The 17,538-nt window shown below is 37.3% G+C and overlaps 1 long non-coding RNA gene across 1 annotated transcript; it reads right to left on the reverse strand.

The window, feature by feature from the left end:
* Positions 1-1,384: 1,384 nt before the first annotated feature.
* LOC104655756 lies at positions 1,385-2,709 on the reverse strand. Its single transcript, XR_747018.2, has 2 exons — positions 2,291-2,709; positions 1,385-1,555 (listed from the first exon to the last, which is right to left on the reverse strand). It is a non-coding gene; the product is annotated as an uncharacterized LOC104655756 (long non-coding RNA).
* Positions 2,710-17,538: the final 14,829 nt, after the last annotated feature.

Consider the following 17,538-nt stretch of genomic DNA (forward strand, 5'->3'; position numbering starts at 1 on the left):
CACATTAACTTAAGGTAAAGGGGTAGGAAAAACATTCTGTGCAAATGGAGACCAGAAGTGAGCCAGAGTAACTATTCTTATATCAGACAAAAGAAACTTTAAGGCAACAGCAGTTAAGAAAGACAAAGGGGGATGTTACATAATGATAAAAGGCCTTGCTCAACAGGAAAATATCACAATCCTAAATATATATGCCTATAACTGCAGCTCCCAAATTTATAAAACAATTACTACTAGATCTAACAAATGAAACAGACAGCAAAACAATAACAGTGAGGGACTTCAATACTCCACTGATGACACTAGACAGGTTATCAAGACAGAAAGTCAACAAAGAACCAATGGATTTAAACTATACCCTAGAACAAATGGAATTAACAGGTATTTATAGAACATTCTACCCAACAACTGCAGAATATACATTCTATTCATCAACATATGGAACTTTCTCTAAGATAGACCATATGATAGGCCACAAAATGAGCCTCAATACATTTAAGGGAATTGAAATTATATCAAGCACTCTATCAGACCACAGTGGAATAAAACTGGAAATCCACTCCAAAGCAACCTTCAAAACCATGCAAATACATGGAAATTAAATAATCTGCTCCTAAATGATCATTGGGTCAACTATGAAATCAAGATAGGAATTAAAAAATTCTTCAAATTGAATGCAAATAGTGACACAACCTATCAAAACCTCCGGGATACAGCAAAGGCAGTGCTAAGAGGAAAGTTCATAGCTCTAAATGCCAACATCAAAAAGTCTGAAGAGCATAAACAGACAACCTAAGTTCACACCTCAAGGAACTGGAGAAACAAGAACAAAGCAAACCCAAACCCAGCAAAAGAAAGGAAATAAACAAAATAAACATTTAGCCGCACCAAATGAAATTGAAACGACAACAAAAAACAATACAAAAGATAAATGAAACAAAAAGCTTGTTCTTGAAACCAGCTTAATAAAACAGATAAATAAAATTGATTGAACACTAGCAAAATTAACCAAGAAGAGAGAAAATTCAAATAAACTCAATCAGAAATGAAATGGGACATATTACAACTGACATCACAGAAATACAAAAGATCATTCAAGGCTACAATGAACACCTTCATGCACATTAACTAGAAAACCTAGAGGATGTGGATAACTCCTTGGAATCTTATAACCCTCCTATCTTACAACAGGAAGAATTAGATACCCTGAACAGAACAATAACAAGCAGCGAGATTGAAATGGTAATTAAAAAATGTTCTATATTTCAAATCTCTGTATTTACTTCTCTAATTTTCACTCCAAATATACAAGATATGTTAGTGTGTAGGAAGCGAGTGTAAGTTTGATGTTCACATAAGAAGTAGTATCCAAGGAGAGTATGACTGAATTGTGACCTTATGTGTCATTTATTACATCAGGAGTGAGCCAATGTTTTACCCTTTGAGGTGAGCAGATTGCTTGAGGGGAGTTAGAGACCTTACATATGTCATCAGCACACCATTTTCATGGACTGCTGGGCAGAATTTAGACAGATCAGGGAAGTGATGAGAATGGCTAGAAGAAGGGTAGAAAGGGAGAGACACAGGTGAGAATGACAGACATTCAGGAGGTGCATCAGCGGGAGCAAGATACGGCACCACAAAAAAAGACCCAGAGAATAATATAAAGCCGTATTTACAATTTACGGACATGCAAAACTATTCAATATATTGTTTAAGAGTACAGAAAGTTGAAGTCAAGCTACAAAGAATAGTAATTGATTAATAAACATAAAATTCAGCATAATGGCTACCGAGGAGGTGGTTTTTTCATACAGGGTGTGGGGGCCCATAGAAGAAGGCTAAGGTAAATACTACTCTGTTTCTTAAGATGAGAGATGGCTATGCTGGGATTCTTTAATTAATTCTTTTCCTGCTTCGAGTACACATTTTCTGTATTTCCTCTAGTGAGTCAGATATTTTATTTTATTATACTAAAATAGGAAAAGTAACCAGACATAGAAACCTTAAGTTATACTGATCAATTTGAGAGCCTAGGCTACAGTACTGAACCTTTTCTTATAAGGCTCTTTCTTATTTTTATTAAAAAATTGAAAAAATGTTTTTTAAAGAAAAACAGCTTTTCTTTAAAATAAAAGAAAATTTATTTTAAATTTCTAAAAAATTTCTAAAAATTAAAGAAAGAACAGCTGCCTTGATCCCCAAGTTCAGATCCCAAATCTCAGAGCCTCTTTCATCCATATCCACATCCCCAGGTTGCTCTTCCCTAAAACCAAGCCACTCCACTCACCTGGGGGCTCCAGTCCTCCCTGTTTCTGCTCATCACAGCTGCACATCTGGGCTGTCAGTCCCTGAGTGGCCAACAAGATCAGAAGTGGGGTGAACACAGCAGATGGCCAAGGCAGTGGAGATCTGTTTACTGGCACCATGGGAACCTCTGAAGGTGCTTTAAGGAGGTGGAGCCAAAAGTTGGGGGCAGAGTCAGAACAGCTGGGGCAGCCACACGTTTCTGACCCCTCCCAACCTAGTAATATTGGGAAGCCTTTCTGCTTGGCTCTTCAGACCCAGCTCACCCCTCTGTCCTGGAAATGAGACTCAATTAGTTTCTCTCCAAAATTTGGGTCATCTGGCTTTCCAGGGCAGATGGTGGTGAGATGGGTGAGAAGGAAGCAAGGGTGGAGGGAGATAAGGGCTGTCGCTGGGTGGGTCTCCCTGGATCAGGGGCCACTGGAGAAGAACTTCCCGTGATGGAATCACAAGTGGGGGTGGGGAAGCATGAGGTCACAAGGGTCAGATTGTGACCACCTGGAGTGAAGCTGGGGATTTGTCAGCCAGGCCAAGGGGTTTCATAAAAGGCCGGTTGCCAGGGGGTGATCCCAGCAGAGAGAGGCTGGGCATGAAGGGATGGGGTGATGGTATGTCAATTGGATTCCAGCTCCTGCTCCAGGGCCCTTTCGTGGAGGCTTATTTCCCAGGTCCTCTCCCAAGGACACCCTCTCTACTTCTCAACCGCATCCTCCCCTGAGTCTCAGGCTCAGACTACAGTCTCTGGTCTACAGCTTCCCTCTCCCCGAGTCCCAACCCCGGCTTTCTCAGTTCCTGGCTGCAATGGTCCTAGACCCTCCACTCAATTTCCAAACCTTCTGCCTGGCACCACCTTCCCTACCCAGAGCTTTGGCCTACCTGTCAATCCTGCCCTGTATGGCTCCTCGGCCTGGAAATCCACAGGACTGTGATGAAGATGACTGCTTGCATTTTCTGAATCACTTTGTCGATGAGATATGCATCCTATTAGAGCTAACTAAGCTTCATAGAAAGGTCGTTTTGAAGTTGACACTGAGGAAGATACAGGTGCTCTGGGATCAGTATGTGAGGCTTCCACAAACATGCTGTAGTTTGTACATTCTTGCAGAGAGGTTGCAGAGTCTGCTTGGAAGAGAAGCCTCAAAAACATGGCTGGTGTCTTGGCAGGGTTTGCTCTGGCCCCCAGGAGGGTGTACAAACAGCCTTCACAACAAGGTGTCTTGCCTCCTAACCACTAGAAGAAACTGATGCCATGAAACTTTGAAAAATCAGAAAGCAAATCCATAAAAGAAGAACCTCTGAAGATAGCAGAGCCCAGTGAAGATAAATGACATCGCCCATAGGAGGGAAACAGTGGTATCAACCTAAAGGGGGTCGCTGCCCTGTGCGCTGGAAGCCAACACTATGACAATGGATTTTTAAGAAAATAAAAACTTTACACTGAGATTCAACCCCTAAAGAGACAGGAGTCAATCTCATCTTGTCCCTGCATTGGTTCTAAGGCAGTATTTAGAAAGATTTATGGGATAGATACTGGGATTAGCAGGTGATTGTAGAAGGTAAGCAGAGTCTGAAAAGTCCTCAGGCACGTGCAGTTACCTCTTTGTGTTGCCTCATGAGTCATATGTGCAAATTTGGGAGGAGTGAGAGTGAAAGAAGCAGGCTGGAGTGCAGTGGTGCCATCTTGGCTTACTGCAAACTCTGCCTCCTGGGTTCACGCCATTCTCCTGCCTCAGCCTCCCGAGTAGCTGGGACTACAGGCACCCACCACCACGCCTGGCTAATTTTGGTATCAACCAGTTCTTTTATCAAATAAGCAGAGAGAGTTTCAGTGGGGTTTTTTTTTTTCCTTTTCTTTTTTTCATCTGCGATTCTTCGAAGCAAGAATTTCTGTTAGTCATTATGAACTCTTTGGGACATTGTTTCAACAGAAGGCCTTGAAGCATCACGGACATGTCTTACAGTGAAAAAATTCTGGGCACATTATTGCTCTCTTATTCCTGACATATCTACTGTTTATAAAGAGAGGATATGAAGTGTCTCAAAAGCAGACTAAGAAGAATATAAACAACATCGCAAGAGAAATCTAGATAATTTTAAACAAACTACCAGATTATATTTTATTTAAATCCTGCATGTACTTAAAAAAAAAAACTACAGAAAAAAAAGAAAGAAAAATGAAATAATCAAAATTTCAGAAAATATAAAAAATACAAAGAAAAAAATCAGTAATTAGAAGGGAAATTACACAAAACTGAGTGGTCTTATAAATTCCACATTAGAAATTCCATGATAGTGCTCTTAATAAGAAAGCCCATGCAGTTCTATTGTCGCCTACGGGGGACGGGGAGGAGGGGGGCAGAAATAATTTATGCAGAGAGAGTGAAAGTGGCCACCTGAGTAAGGTCCTTAGAAAGTAAACCATCAGCTCAGCTTTGATGGCCATCTCCAGAAACATTCACCAAACACTTTCAAAAAGACATCATTCCAGCTGGGGGGCCTCTTTGGTCCTTACATCGAAATGGAGGAATTTCCTACCATCTCTCCACAATGATTCAACTTGTGATTTCTTTCTCTTCTGGAAATGGAAGGTATCTACGTCAGGTATAAGCTCAAACCTGAGGAAGAGACTCCATTTAGTACCAGTGAATCATCAAAATACTCAGTAAATAGATGATCTCAGAGCTGTGCCCTCTTTTGACCACAGCTATCGCCTTAAGCAGTCTGGATTCTTCTAGATTGAAGAGAGATTCTTTTCACATTGATGCCCCTGACATTGGGTTTTCCTTACAAATGTCCAGTGTGATCCCACCAACTGCAGGATGCCCACCCCTGCATAGTCCTTTGAGACCCTCTCTTGTCAGTGGGAACCTGAGAGCCTTCCAGCCCACCTCGCCGCCCTGCTAGCCCACATCCTTAAGAGTGGCATTCCTGGATTCACCACATTGAAAAAGAGAAAGTAGCCCCTGGCATGTGAGAACTGGACTGTTACTGTTAGATGTGGTGTTGCCAGGATCTGGCCTGGTACTCAACAGCTAGGTAGTAAAGTTCTCCTGTTGAACATAAAAAAGATATGAGCATTAGACAGGCCACTCTCTGACCATAATGGATCAAGAGAAAATAAGACCAATCTGTAATATTTTCTGAATGCAGACAAAAACATAAAAATTGCTCAAACCACAAAAATGGCCAAACATTTTCCTCTCCTGGTCATAATATGAGTAACTGACATTTGTTTAACAATCACAGCTTTAAGGTCACTCTCCTATTACTTTTTTGTATAAGATTTATCAAGATAACCAATCATGGAGTGCCCCCACTACCTAATAGTATCCAAAACAAAGCAAAGCTCTGCTTCCTGAGTTCTCTCCAAAAAACCTCACACAAGCTAAAATCCTGTATGTATTTTGCCTATTGAGATATCAAATTGTCTTTGGTTGGTAATTTAACATATAATTGAGCTCTAATATTTTATTGAAGCACATCTGTGTTTGGTTTTTTTAAATACGGGGTCTTCTGGTACTTTCGTTTGTCTGATCAGTTTTATATTGTTCCTGAGTGAATTTGTTTTGTCCTGATACCAGCCTCTGTGGTTCTTCTGCTTCTTTAAGATATTATGTGTTGTTTGTCTATTAAAATAAATTTATTTGGGAACAAATTTACATTGCCTTGATTTAAAAAATGAACAGAGCTCTAGAAATCTGTGGGATAACATTGAGTGAACCTATATATGTGAAGTGGAAGAGAAAAGAGAAGAGAAAGAAGAAAAACTATTTGAATAATGACTAGAAACTTTCAAATTTTTATCAAAATCATTAACCTGAATATCCAAGAATTTCAACAAATAGGAAGAGAATAAATACAAATAGTTTACATCTAGATATTTTGTAGACACATTGTTGCAAGCTGAAAATAAAGAAAAACATATTTAAAGCAGCAAGGGGAAAAACCATACAACAAACCTCATCATGTACAGTGGAGAAACTGTACCTTAATGGCTAAGTTCTCATCAGAAACAATGACAGCCGAAAGGCAATGGGATGGCATATTTTAAGTACTGAAAGACATGAAACGTTGCTCAACATTGGCTGTATACCCAGCAAAACTATTATTCCAAAATGAAGGCACAATTCAAACATTCTTAGAGAAAGACTGAGAGAATTGATTGATTGAAACCATACTTGCCTTATAAGAAATGCAAAAGGAATTATTTCAGGCTGAAAGCAAATTATGTTAAACAGTAACCCAAAACCAAAGGAAGAAATGAAGAGTATCAAAAATGGTTAATATGTGGATGTGGATTCATAAATTTAAAAAAAGGTATGTTTCTAATTCCTTCTCTTCATGTCTCAAAAATGATACATTGTATTACTAAAATTAAAACATATTGCAATGACAATAATAGCACAAAGGAGGGAAGAAATATATTAGAATAAAATGTTTATATTTTACTGTAATTAAGATAGCATTAATCTGCAGTAGACTGTAATGACAGTTGTAGTTTAATCTCTACAGCACCCATTAAAAAAACACAAAAATAGTAAAAAGAAAATTTACACAGAATTTAAAAATTACTTAAGAAATGTTTAACAGCAAAAAAGTCTGTCAGTAAATACCAAGAATAAAAACCACAGGAGTCATGTAGGAAACAAATGGTAAAATGACAGACGTACATGCAATCATATCACACGAATATAAACTGAACACCCCAATCATAAAGCAAAGACTACCAGATGGTATATAAAAGCACGCTCAGGCTACATGGTTTCTACAAGAGACACAACTTAAAGACATAAAGAGATAGAAGACAAAATAAAAAGATACCATGCAAATAGGAACCATAAGAGAGGTACAATGGCTACAGATATCAGAACAGATTTTAAGATAAAAAATATCATTAAATATGAACAGGGACATCTCAATGATGAAAGTTTAACATATCAAGATGATAAAACAATTATAAATATGTATGTATCTCCAATAATAGAGTCAGATAGTTCATGAGACAAACACTGATAGAATTAAAATAAAATGTGCCATTAGAATATTAACTGTAGCTGGAGAATTCAATACACGATTTTCAGTAATTGCTAGAATATCCAGACTGAAAATTAGCTAAGATATAGAAGACTTGAACAACACTAACAACCCCTTTGACTTTACGAAGATGTATGGAACAGTCCACTCAATGACTGCAGAGTACAATTTTTTTTCAAGTGTACATGTGCATCTGTAACATGTCTCCTAGATACACCACATGCTAAGCCATAAAATAATCATGCTAAATTTTAAATGATCTAAATCATACAATGTACTTCAACCACAAAATTAAATTAGAATCCAACAACAGAAACAACTCCAGGATATTTACAAACATTTTGAAATTATCAACGCATTCCTAAATAACTAATGGGTTCAAGAAGAAATCAACAGAGGATAAGAATATTTCAAATTCAATAAAAATAAAAACCTAATATCAAAATTTATGCGATGCAGTGAAAGAAGAGATTAAAGAAATAGTTTTAAATGCCTGTGTCAGGAAAGAATCAAGGTCTTACATTAATAACCTAAGTTTTCTCGTTAAGATTTTAGAAGCAGACAGCAAACTAAAACCAAAAGCAAGCATAAGAATGGAATTAATAGATTAGAGTGGAAGTTAATGGACTTGGAACAAAAAAATAAAGAAAATTAATGAAACCAGAATTGATTCTTTGAAAAGATCAACAAAATTGACAAAGCTTTACAAACTGACCAAAAAATCTAAAACAAAACAAAACACGAATTTGTAAAATCAGGAATGATAGAGGGGGTATCACTGTTAATACTATAAACATTACAAGGGTTAGAAAGGAATATAAGAAAATATTGTGTATGACTTCATGCCAAAAAAGTAGGCAACTTTGATAAAATTGACAAATTCATTCAGAGACACAAGTTACCAAAGCTGACTGTAGAATAACTGGAAAATCTGAATAAACGTATAAAAACCAAGGAAATTGAGGTAGCAATCAAGTTTTTTCAACAGAGAAAAGTCTGGACACAACTTCTCTGGTGAATTCTATCAAATAATTAAAGTAGTAATATAAACCCTTCACAAGTTCTTTTACAAATAGGAGAATAAGGAATACTTTTTAACTCATTCTATGAGGCTAGTGTCAACCTTGATACAAATGCAAAGATATACCAAAGATAAAACTGAGGATAAGTATATCTCATGGACAAAAACTCAAATGTCCTTAAGAAAATATTAGCAAACAGAATGCAACAACATACAAAAAGGATTACACACAATGGCCAAATAGGATTTGGTTCAGGATTACAAAGTAGGTTTAACATTCAAAAATCAAAACAATATGCCATATTAGAATAAGGAACATAAACCACATGATTATCTTAATAAATGGAGGAAAAGCATTTGAAAAAAAATCAAACTCATAAATGATAAAACTTCAACAAACTAGTGAAAAAAAGCACGCCTTCATCATTCTAATAAAGAACACCTATACAAAACTCATGGATAACATCACACATAATGATACAGAACTGGATGCTTTTCCCCTATGTTTGTGAACAAGGCCAAGATATCCACTTTTGCCATTTCTATTCAAAATTATAGTAGAGTTTTTTTACTTAGTGAAATAAAGAAAACATAAATTATAAATAGGAAAATAAGAGCATCCAGTTTGTCAAGGAAGAAATAGACTGTTTTTATTCACAGACGTCAAGATTCTGTACGTAGAAAATGTTATAAGTTATAGATTAGCTTAACAACTTTGTAGGATAGTAAATCAAACTCCAAAATTATGTTTCTATATACTAGCAATAAATAAATCAAACATGAAATAAAAATTTCATTTATAATAGCATAAAAAAGAATAAAAGTGATAAACACAGGAAAACATTTGCAAAACCTATACAGGGAAATTTATAAAACATTGCTGAGAGAAATTTAAAAGGTATACATAAGTGGAAGGACATTTCATATTCATTGATTAGAGACTAGTTCTTGTCAAGATCACAATTCTCCCCAAATTAATCTACAAATTCAAACCAATCCTTGTAATTATCTTAGGAGGCATTTTTGTCAGAATGAACAAGTTGATCCCAAAATTTATAGGGAAATGTAAAGACCTTAAAATATTCAAAAGAGTATTTGAAAAGAAGAATGAAGTTGGAGGACTTACATACTTGTTATCAAAATTTGCCATGTAGCTCCAGTAATTAAGACATCTTAGTATTGCCACAAGGTCAGGTATACAGAGCAAAGAAAACTCTAAGAGTCTTACCTCATACTGCACAAAAATTTAACTGAAATGGATCATAGGTCCAGATATCATAGACAAAAACCACAATGATACACTACTAAATACCCGCTACAATGGCTACAGTAAGACAGTAGCAAGTGTTGGTAAGGAGGAAGAGAAACTAGAATCCCCACACATTGCTGGGACAAGTTTAAAATGGTGCAGCTGCACTGGAAATAAGTTTGGCAGTTTCTTAAAAAGTTAAACTTACCATGCAACCCAGAAATTCCACTTCTTGGAATCTATTTAAGAAAAATGACATCATGTTGACACAAAGACATGTCTGTCAATGTTTCTACTAGTGTTATTCCTAATAGGTCTAACTGGATGCAATTGAAATGCCCATCGACTGGCCAATGGTTAAATAAATGTGGCATATCCATACCATGGAAAACTGTTCCATAATTAAAAGCACACAACTAATATACATGCTAGAACATGAATGAACCTTAAAAACGCTGTGCTAAGTGAAAGAATCCAGACGAAAATAGCCTATGTATTGTGCAATTCCATTTATATGCAATGTCTAGAAAAGGCGAGCACATGATTGTGCCTAACCAAAGCTGGGGACGAAAGACAGAACTGACTGCAAACAGATGTGAAAGACCTTTTGTGTGGGGGGTATGAAATGTACTAAAATGGGATTGTGGTGGTGCTTGTGCAACTATAAATTTAGTCAATTTGAATTGTACACTTAGAGTGGGCACATTTTATAGTATGCAAATCATATTTTAATTAAGCTGTTAAATGTGAAAAGAAAGAAGCAGAAAGTTATTCTCCAGCCTGGGTGACAGCGTGAGACCTTGTCTTTGAAAAAAAGTCATTAAGTGGTGTTTCTTTTGGTGGACATTTAAAAGCATATTTAAATAGTAGGCTTCTGTTACTATAATTATGAATTAAAAAGTAATTACTTTGGGTTCAATATAAAAGAAGTTTTTAGTTTTAAAAAATCAGTTTACCATATAAACATAATGTTAAGACAGTATTTTTGTTTGTTCTGTAAGAGGATAAAATTTCTCATGACTTAAATTTTATAAATTTCTTATATTGGATTTATATACTTAGAAATATGTAAGTTTATAAATAAACTTCTAAATAAGTCATTTCATAAAAAAGCTTGTAAATAAGTTACCACTAATTTCATAATTTGCTTAAAATACAAAATTATAAGTATAAATTGTATTCAATTAAAAGAAATGACAATAATGAATGTCTTTTTAGAGATTTTCATTTTATGATACTTTTACAAGCTACAAATTATAATTATTTAATTTATTAACTAAATTACAATTTCTCTGTCCTTATCTACCTATAATACCTTAGACAAACAATTCAGTTAATCAGTAAGTTTTTAAATCCTGGAAAGTTTCTAAGTAAAAAATGGACTCAAAATAGAAATAACAATGGTTTCTATTTTGATTGTTTTAGAATGGTAATAGATTAACAACAAAATATGCAGTTTTCTTTGGAGAATATATATTTAGTATATTCAAAATTATACAAATAGAAATAAATATGTATATGGGTATATATGTGTGTGTGCGCATCCATCCCTTTGAATTATTAAAATAATGTGTGTTCATAGAGAAAAAATAATAAAACAATTTTTTAATTCTCTAATATTTTGTGTGTCTGGAAAAAGAAGTTGGTTATTTTGATTAAAGATGATAAGTAATATAAATACTATACATTTTAAATGTAATTCATATATTACATATTGATAATATAAATTATGTATTTTATATATTTATAATTGTTTCATATATTTATAATATGAAGTACTATATATTTTATAATATATATTTGTTTAATTTAATATAAGGATAATTAATATAAATCTTTAATTACACAAGGTATGATAATTAGAGAAATATGAATATGTATATAATTTTATGCTTAAAAAATTGTTAATAGCTTATTCATAGGACAAAGTTGATATGATACATACGTATTATTTAATATACTGGTAAGTTGTTTTTTAAAGCCATAGGTAGAAGTTTTAACTATTACTTATTTTTATATTTGTCTCTGCATACCTAAATACATGTTTTTTACTCCAAATTATTACAAAAATGACGTAAAACAGAAAAAAAATGAGTGTCATTTTCATGTCAAATGACCGGCCTATTTTATACTTAGACTGTAGAAGTTTCTTTTTGTGATTTAATTATTCTGTTAAATTTTGGTGCCTTTTGTACTCAATCAGTTTTTAAGAAACTTCATGTTTACTTTTCTTAATTTATTCTTAATTAGAATAGTTATTTACAATGTATTTATAACGTTGCCTGAAATTATTTGACTTTAGATATGATTTATATCTTGTCTTTTATAATAATTTTTTTTACCCTTCCAAAATTCAGAATAATTTTGCTCTTTCACCCTATAAAATAAAGGAAAATAGGAATAATTAGGTTTGTTGAAACTCGTCAGGTTTTAAATAATTCAAAACTATTATGAGACTCTTTCAACTTTGGGATTTAAAAACATACAAAAAATTTTCCAAACCTGTCAAATCCAGAAGAGAGCTGATGCTACTTTTATATTAGTAAAAAGTTTTACTAGAATTAGCTTTTAGTAATTGTATACTTTTCAAGTTAAAAGAAGTATGTTCCTTTTTAAGCATAAACACAGAAACAATAACTATTAAAAGATTTTTCTCCAAGATTCTAGATTCACAAATCCCTTTTTACTTTTTGTTTATAAAAATTCTCAGTAAGTGTTGACCCAATTATGTGGGAATCATTAGGGACCTACTGCTTATTTCAGTCTTTTGTTAGCTCTAGTAGCCAAGCTCTATCGACCTTGTTTAAGATCTGTAACAGCAATAGCAAAATGTATGAAAACTTCCATTGATTTAGTTCTAGGATCTCTACTACACTTAACAGTTTCTCATCCTACACAGATTCTTTCATTGACAGTCGTGTGGCATGTATGAAATAGTACTGCCTTACCCTTCAAAGGTCTACATCCATTGCTGCTTCACTCTGAACCCAGGCACCATCTTTTTTATTTTAATTTGTATTTTATTTTATTGATTGATTTATTTTTTATCTGATGAAAGAGGACCCAATAATTACCAGCCTTTTGGGAACTATTCACAATCATGCAAACCTTCTAGCCAAGATAAATGTGATTTTATTTTGATTTTATGTGGTTCATACTGAAAAAGAAAAACTGAAAATTATGAAGCTGTGTATGTGATCAGAAACTAAATTTGGCTTTGAAATATAAGCTTCTCTCAGAAATTAAATAATTCCAGTGGGCTAACTTAATTGCCCTCACTCAAATATGTCAGCTGCCCAAAGATAAAGAAGGTGTTATAGCAGGTATGATTTTTAGGTTAGTTCATGACTTTGAAATGCTTTAGAAGAAGAGAGATGTCCTGACTACTACAAGGTGGTGAATTAAAACCCTAATTTGCCTGCAGGCAGTGAGCTCTGGATAAACATCAGATTAGCAACATCTCAGCAATGGTGGGGATCAATGATATGTAACCTGATGCCTGACTAGTTTGCTTTGGCCAAAAGAGGGTATAAAGAAAGAGAGAAGCAACCTTTCATATTGGCAAACTGGTCTAGCACCGTTAGGCCTTGGTGTTGCTAGGAGTGGAACAGGCACTCACAGCTAGGTCATAATATTCTCTGACTGAATATAAACAGTTTCACTGAGTACCAGCATCAGAAAAGGCCACTCTGTGATGGTGGTGAATCAAGACAAAAAGAAGACCACTCCACAGTCATGTCTGAATGCAGACAGAAACGTGAACCTTATCTAAACTACACAAATGACCAAACACTCCTCATTCCCATCTAATATGTGTAACAGTGGCTTATTCACCAATCACAGCTTTAACCTTACTTCCTTCCAAATTGTAGATAACATTTTTAAAGATATTCAATCATAGTGTTAACATCACTTCCTGATGGCCTCCACTTCAGAGCAAAAGTCTGATTCCGTCAAACATCCCCTGAAACACCGGGAAGCACTGAATGTTTACTTTTCCCCAAGCACTGAAATTCTAACCCCTAAGGTGACTGTTGTAGGAGATGGGGCCTAGGGAGTTGTTTAAGGAATGAAGGTAAAACTCTCACAGATAGGATCAGTGTTTCTATAATAGGGACTCCAGAGAGCTCTCTCACCCTCTTTCTGCCATGTGAGGAAACAGCAAGAAATTGGCATTCTGCAACTCAGAAAAGGATCCTCCCTGGACCCCAACCATGGTGGCATTGTGACCTTAGACTTTCCAGACTTCAGAACTGTGAGAAATAAATTGCTGTTATTTTATAAGCCACCCAGGCAATAGTACTTTGTTATATAGCAGCCAGAACTGATGAAGACAGGAATCTAAATTAAGTCCCACATCCTATACTGTCTTCTTTAACATGCTCTTACTGAGAGACACCACAGTTCTCCATAGTGTTTTCCCTTATTTCAGTGAGTAACAAACTCAACTTGTTCAGCCACAGGTCTGTTTCTGGTGATGCTGCCGTAAGTTGCCACTCTACGCACACTGTCTATGGGTTAACCCTCCTCTGCAAGGAGCAGTGCCTCTGTTGCTATAGGCTACTGCTTCAATAAAGTTGCTAACACCACCAGCTTACCCTTACATTCCTTCCTGGGTGAAGCCAAGAACAAGGCTAAGCCCCAATTTGGAGGCTCTTCTGTCCTGCATTGCTTTGATTAGGGCTCAGAGAAACATTCTTGCTCAAAATTAGAATAACTGGTAAATCATAGTAAAAGTAATAATAAAAACAAACATTTACTGAGCCCTCACTGTACCATGCATTCTTCTGAATTTTTTGTGATTTTAACCTTGTAAAAACTCAGGGGCAGGTACTACTGTTGGCCTTATTTGCTAAGGATAAGACTGAGCTACAGGAGTCTCCAGGGAGCTTGCCAGAGGTCCTAGAAATAGGAGAAATGATGCAGTGCATTGGACTGGGCTATTCTGGTGCAGAGTCCATGCTTTTACACACCACCATATGTGTCCCAGTGAGAACCTGGCCCTTCCCTCTCCTTCCATGTCCAGAGCTCTCAGCCTGGCTCATGAAGCCCTTATGCTTGAATTTCCCTCTTTGAAAGTAGCAGGACAACGTTGGGGCAGTGAGTGGAAAAGGAAATTGAACTGTCCAACCCTGGCAGAGACTCCTTCAAATTGTGACATTTCACATTGCTGCCAAGTTCTCTTTTGCACAAAGTTGTGAACTAAAAGCAAGGCTGAAGCCAAGGGTGGTTCGCAGGTTCAACCCACTCTGGTCAGAGGCTGCAGTTGCTGTGAATGTATCTGAGTTTCTCACCCACTTATCTACCTCTGCCAGTGGAAGCTGGACCACTTATGATTCAAGCTTTGAGTCATTAGTTTTCTTCCACACCCATGGAAATAACAGCTGGGTTGATTCCCAGTGTGTGTCAAGATGAAGCCTGGTCCCGTGGTGTTTAGTGTTCCTGAGGCCCTGAGTCCCCCGCAGGGGATGCATCAAGGTATAGTGACTGTTCATGGGACAGAAACATCCTGACAGACAGCATGCTTCTTTCTGCAAAAAACTGCTTTCTCTGAGAAAAAGCATTGCACATACAACCCAAAGCCACATCTCATTTCTTTCTCTTCCTCCTTCCCCCAGAGTTGTTGCATACCACAGCCTTGCACACATAAATACCTTTATTACATAGTTCTGTCTAATGAATGATAAATCAACTTGTCTCCCATTTTATAGGGATGAACAGGAGTGGTCTCACTGTTCCTCCCAGGCCCCCTTCCTCAGGATGTCCTGCTTTCATGTGTGTGTGTTTTATCCCCATAGGTCGGCTCCAGGAGAGGTTCTAGAAAGTGGGCATAGAAGTCCCTTTGGTTGGAAATTACTGGCTCCCATGACTCTGGTGGCTCAATGGCACAGTGAGAGACAACTAAGCATGGGCCTGAGCCTGCCTGTTTCCATGGAAGGCATGTAGCCCAGGTTGGTTCTGATGCTGTACATCCTGGAACAGGCTGCACTTCTCTGAAGGAAACAGACCCGGAGAACAGAGGCACCGTGCTCTTAAGTTCTCAGACAGTTTGAGCAGAGCAGGTCCCAGAACCCAGAGTTACTACACTGACCCCAGTCCTCTTGATGCCAGAGGCAATATAGTCACTGTAAGAATTAAAGAAAGAGGAGAGAAACTTGAAGGGTGGCTTTATAGTCAATAGGGACAGGTTTATTTTAAATAAACCTGAGAGGGGCAGCTGGCCGAGATAGGTCAGACCCACACTCTCTTACAGACTAAGAGTTTTTAAGGATTCAGGGTAGGAGAGTTTATCAGAGGCTTGGACTGCTTCTGTGTCTCTTTGTTGTGATTATGTGGGAGGGAGAGTTGTGTGTCTGTTCTCATATATCTTTCTGCAGCTGTAGGCATAGCCCGGGAGTCTGCTTTTAGCTTTCCTATCTTAGTGCACCTGAAGGGAAAGGAATGTGCTTATTAAAACCCACTGTTTCACTGGGGCCCATTGTATGAAGGTGGACTTCGGCAGTTACCCAAGAGACTTTCCGCCTTCTTTCCTCTGTGCCCAAGCTGTCTTATCGGTGTTTTACTGTCTGCTCTTTCTGTCTGCTTGTAGTTAGAAGAGAAGTGATGTCCTTGAAATGCACAAGGCTAGAAAGGGAGCTGAAAGTTAAAGCTGCGGTGCTTGTCCGAGATGACGGTGCTCCTGCTCTGTCAGTCACAGTCGCATTTATTTCTTTTTCCTCCTCCTCCTCTTCCTCCAGCGAAGGGCATGTAGTTTAGTTTGTGGTTACCTGGCCTCTCTTTAGCAAAACTCTAGCCCACTGCAAATCTCCCTGGGCAGTCGTGACTGGACCTGTGTTCACTCAGCCCCTAGGAGACAGAGCTGTGTTCTGAGTTCTGGTTCATCAGTGCAGGCCCTGGAATTCAGCTCCAGGAGTATTGATCTCTGGCAAGAGCTATGTGCTTGAGGAAGGTGGACCCTCCCTAGGCCCAGGATATGGATCTCACTAATCTAAACCAGTTATGGCATCCCTACTCCTCTTGCTTCTGACTGTTTCAGGGACAGGCTGGTGACTGATTTTTGACCAGTCAGTTGTAAGTGTATATTTGCTGGTGTGTGTAGGGGGGTTTCTGGAAAATTTTCAAACCTTTACAAAAATCCATGGGGAAAGAAAATCTGCCCATTTTTTGCCTTCACCAATGTGGTGAGAACATGATTCTTAGAGCTACTACAGGCATCTCATACCCTGGTGGTATATCTTGCCCTCAAATACCGATGCATTGGGGAAGACAGGTTGCAAGTGAGAAAGCAGTATTCACCCTTGAAGGTTCCCAGGGCTGCTGAGCCAACCTGAAATCGCCTTCATCCACCTTCCTGGGAGACAGGTTAACAGCCTTCTCTCCTAGGGGTCACGGATCCTGGATTTTTGTCCCTGTGTAGGAAGTGCCAACACATAGATACACTTGGCTTGAGAGAGGACAATGGCCTCCCAGGCTTGGGGACTGCAATGGGAAGGAAAGGGGGCTCTTCCTCAGACTCTGTGGAAGCTGCTATCAGCAGAGGCCCTTTGAATGCCCAAGTTACTCCATTGTTATTTATTTAGTGCCCACAATCTAAAAGAGTATTCATTTGCTCAGAGCCGAAAGAGGAAATGAAATGGAAGGGAAGAAATGGGTTGGAGGCGCGGAAAAACTCACAAATGGCTAAGCTTAGGCTGACATCTTGTGGCTGAGCCCAAAAAAGGCACATCACTAAGAAATGAACTGAGCAGCTGGGCAGCTCAGCAGGGGGCAGCCTGCAGTCTGAAAACTGGGAATAGCAGCCTTTTAAATCCATTCTTACTTTTTTTTCATTCTCCTTTTTATTACATGTCAAATTTCTTCAGCAGTCTTTTTTAGTACTGTTTAACTGTTAGAAAGACTATTTTAACTCTAATGACTACAGACTTAA

Source organism: Rhinopithecus roxellana, chromosome 13 (assembly GCF_007565055.1).
Source record: "Rhinopithecus roxellana isolate Shanxi Qingling chromosome 13, ASM756505v1, whole genome shotgun sequence".
NCBI classification, from domain to species: Eukaryota; Metazoa; Chordata; class Mammalia; order Primates; family Cercopithecidae; genus Rhinopithecus; species Rhinopithecus roxellana.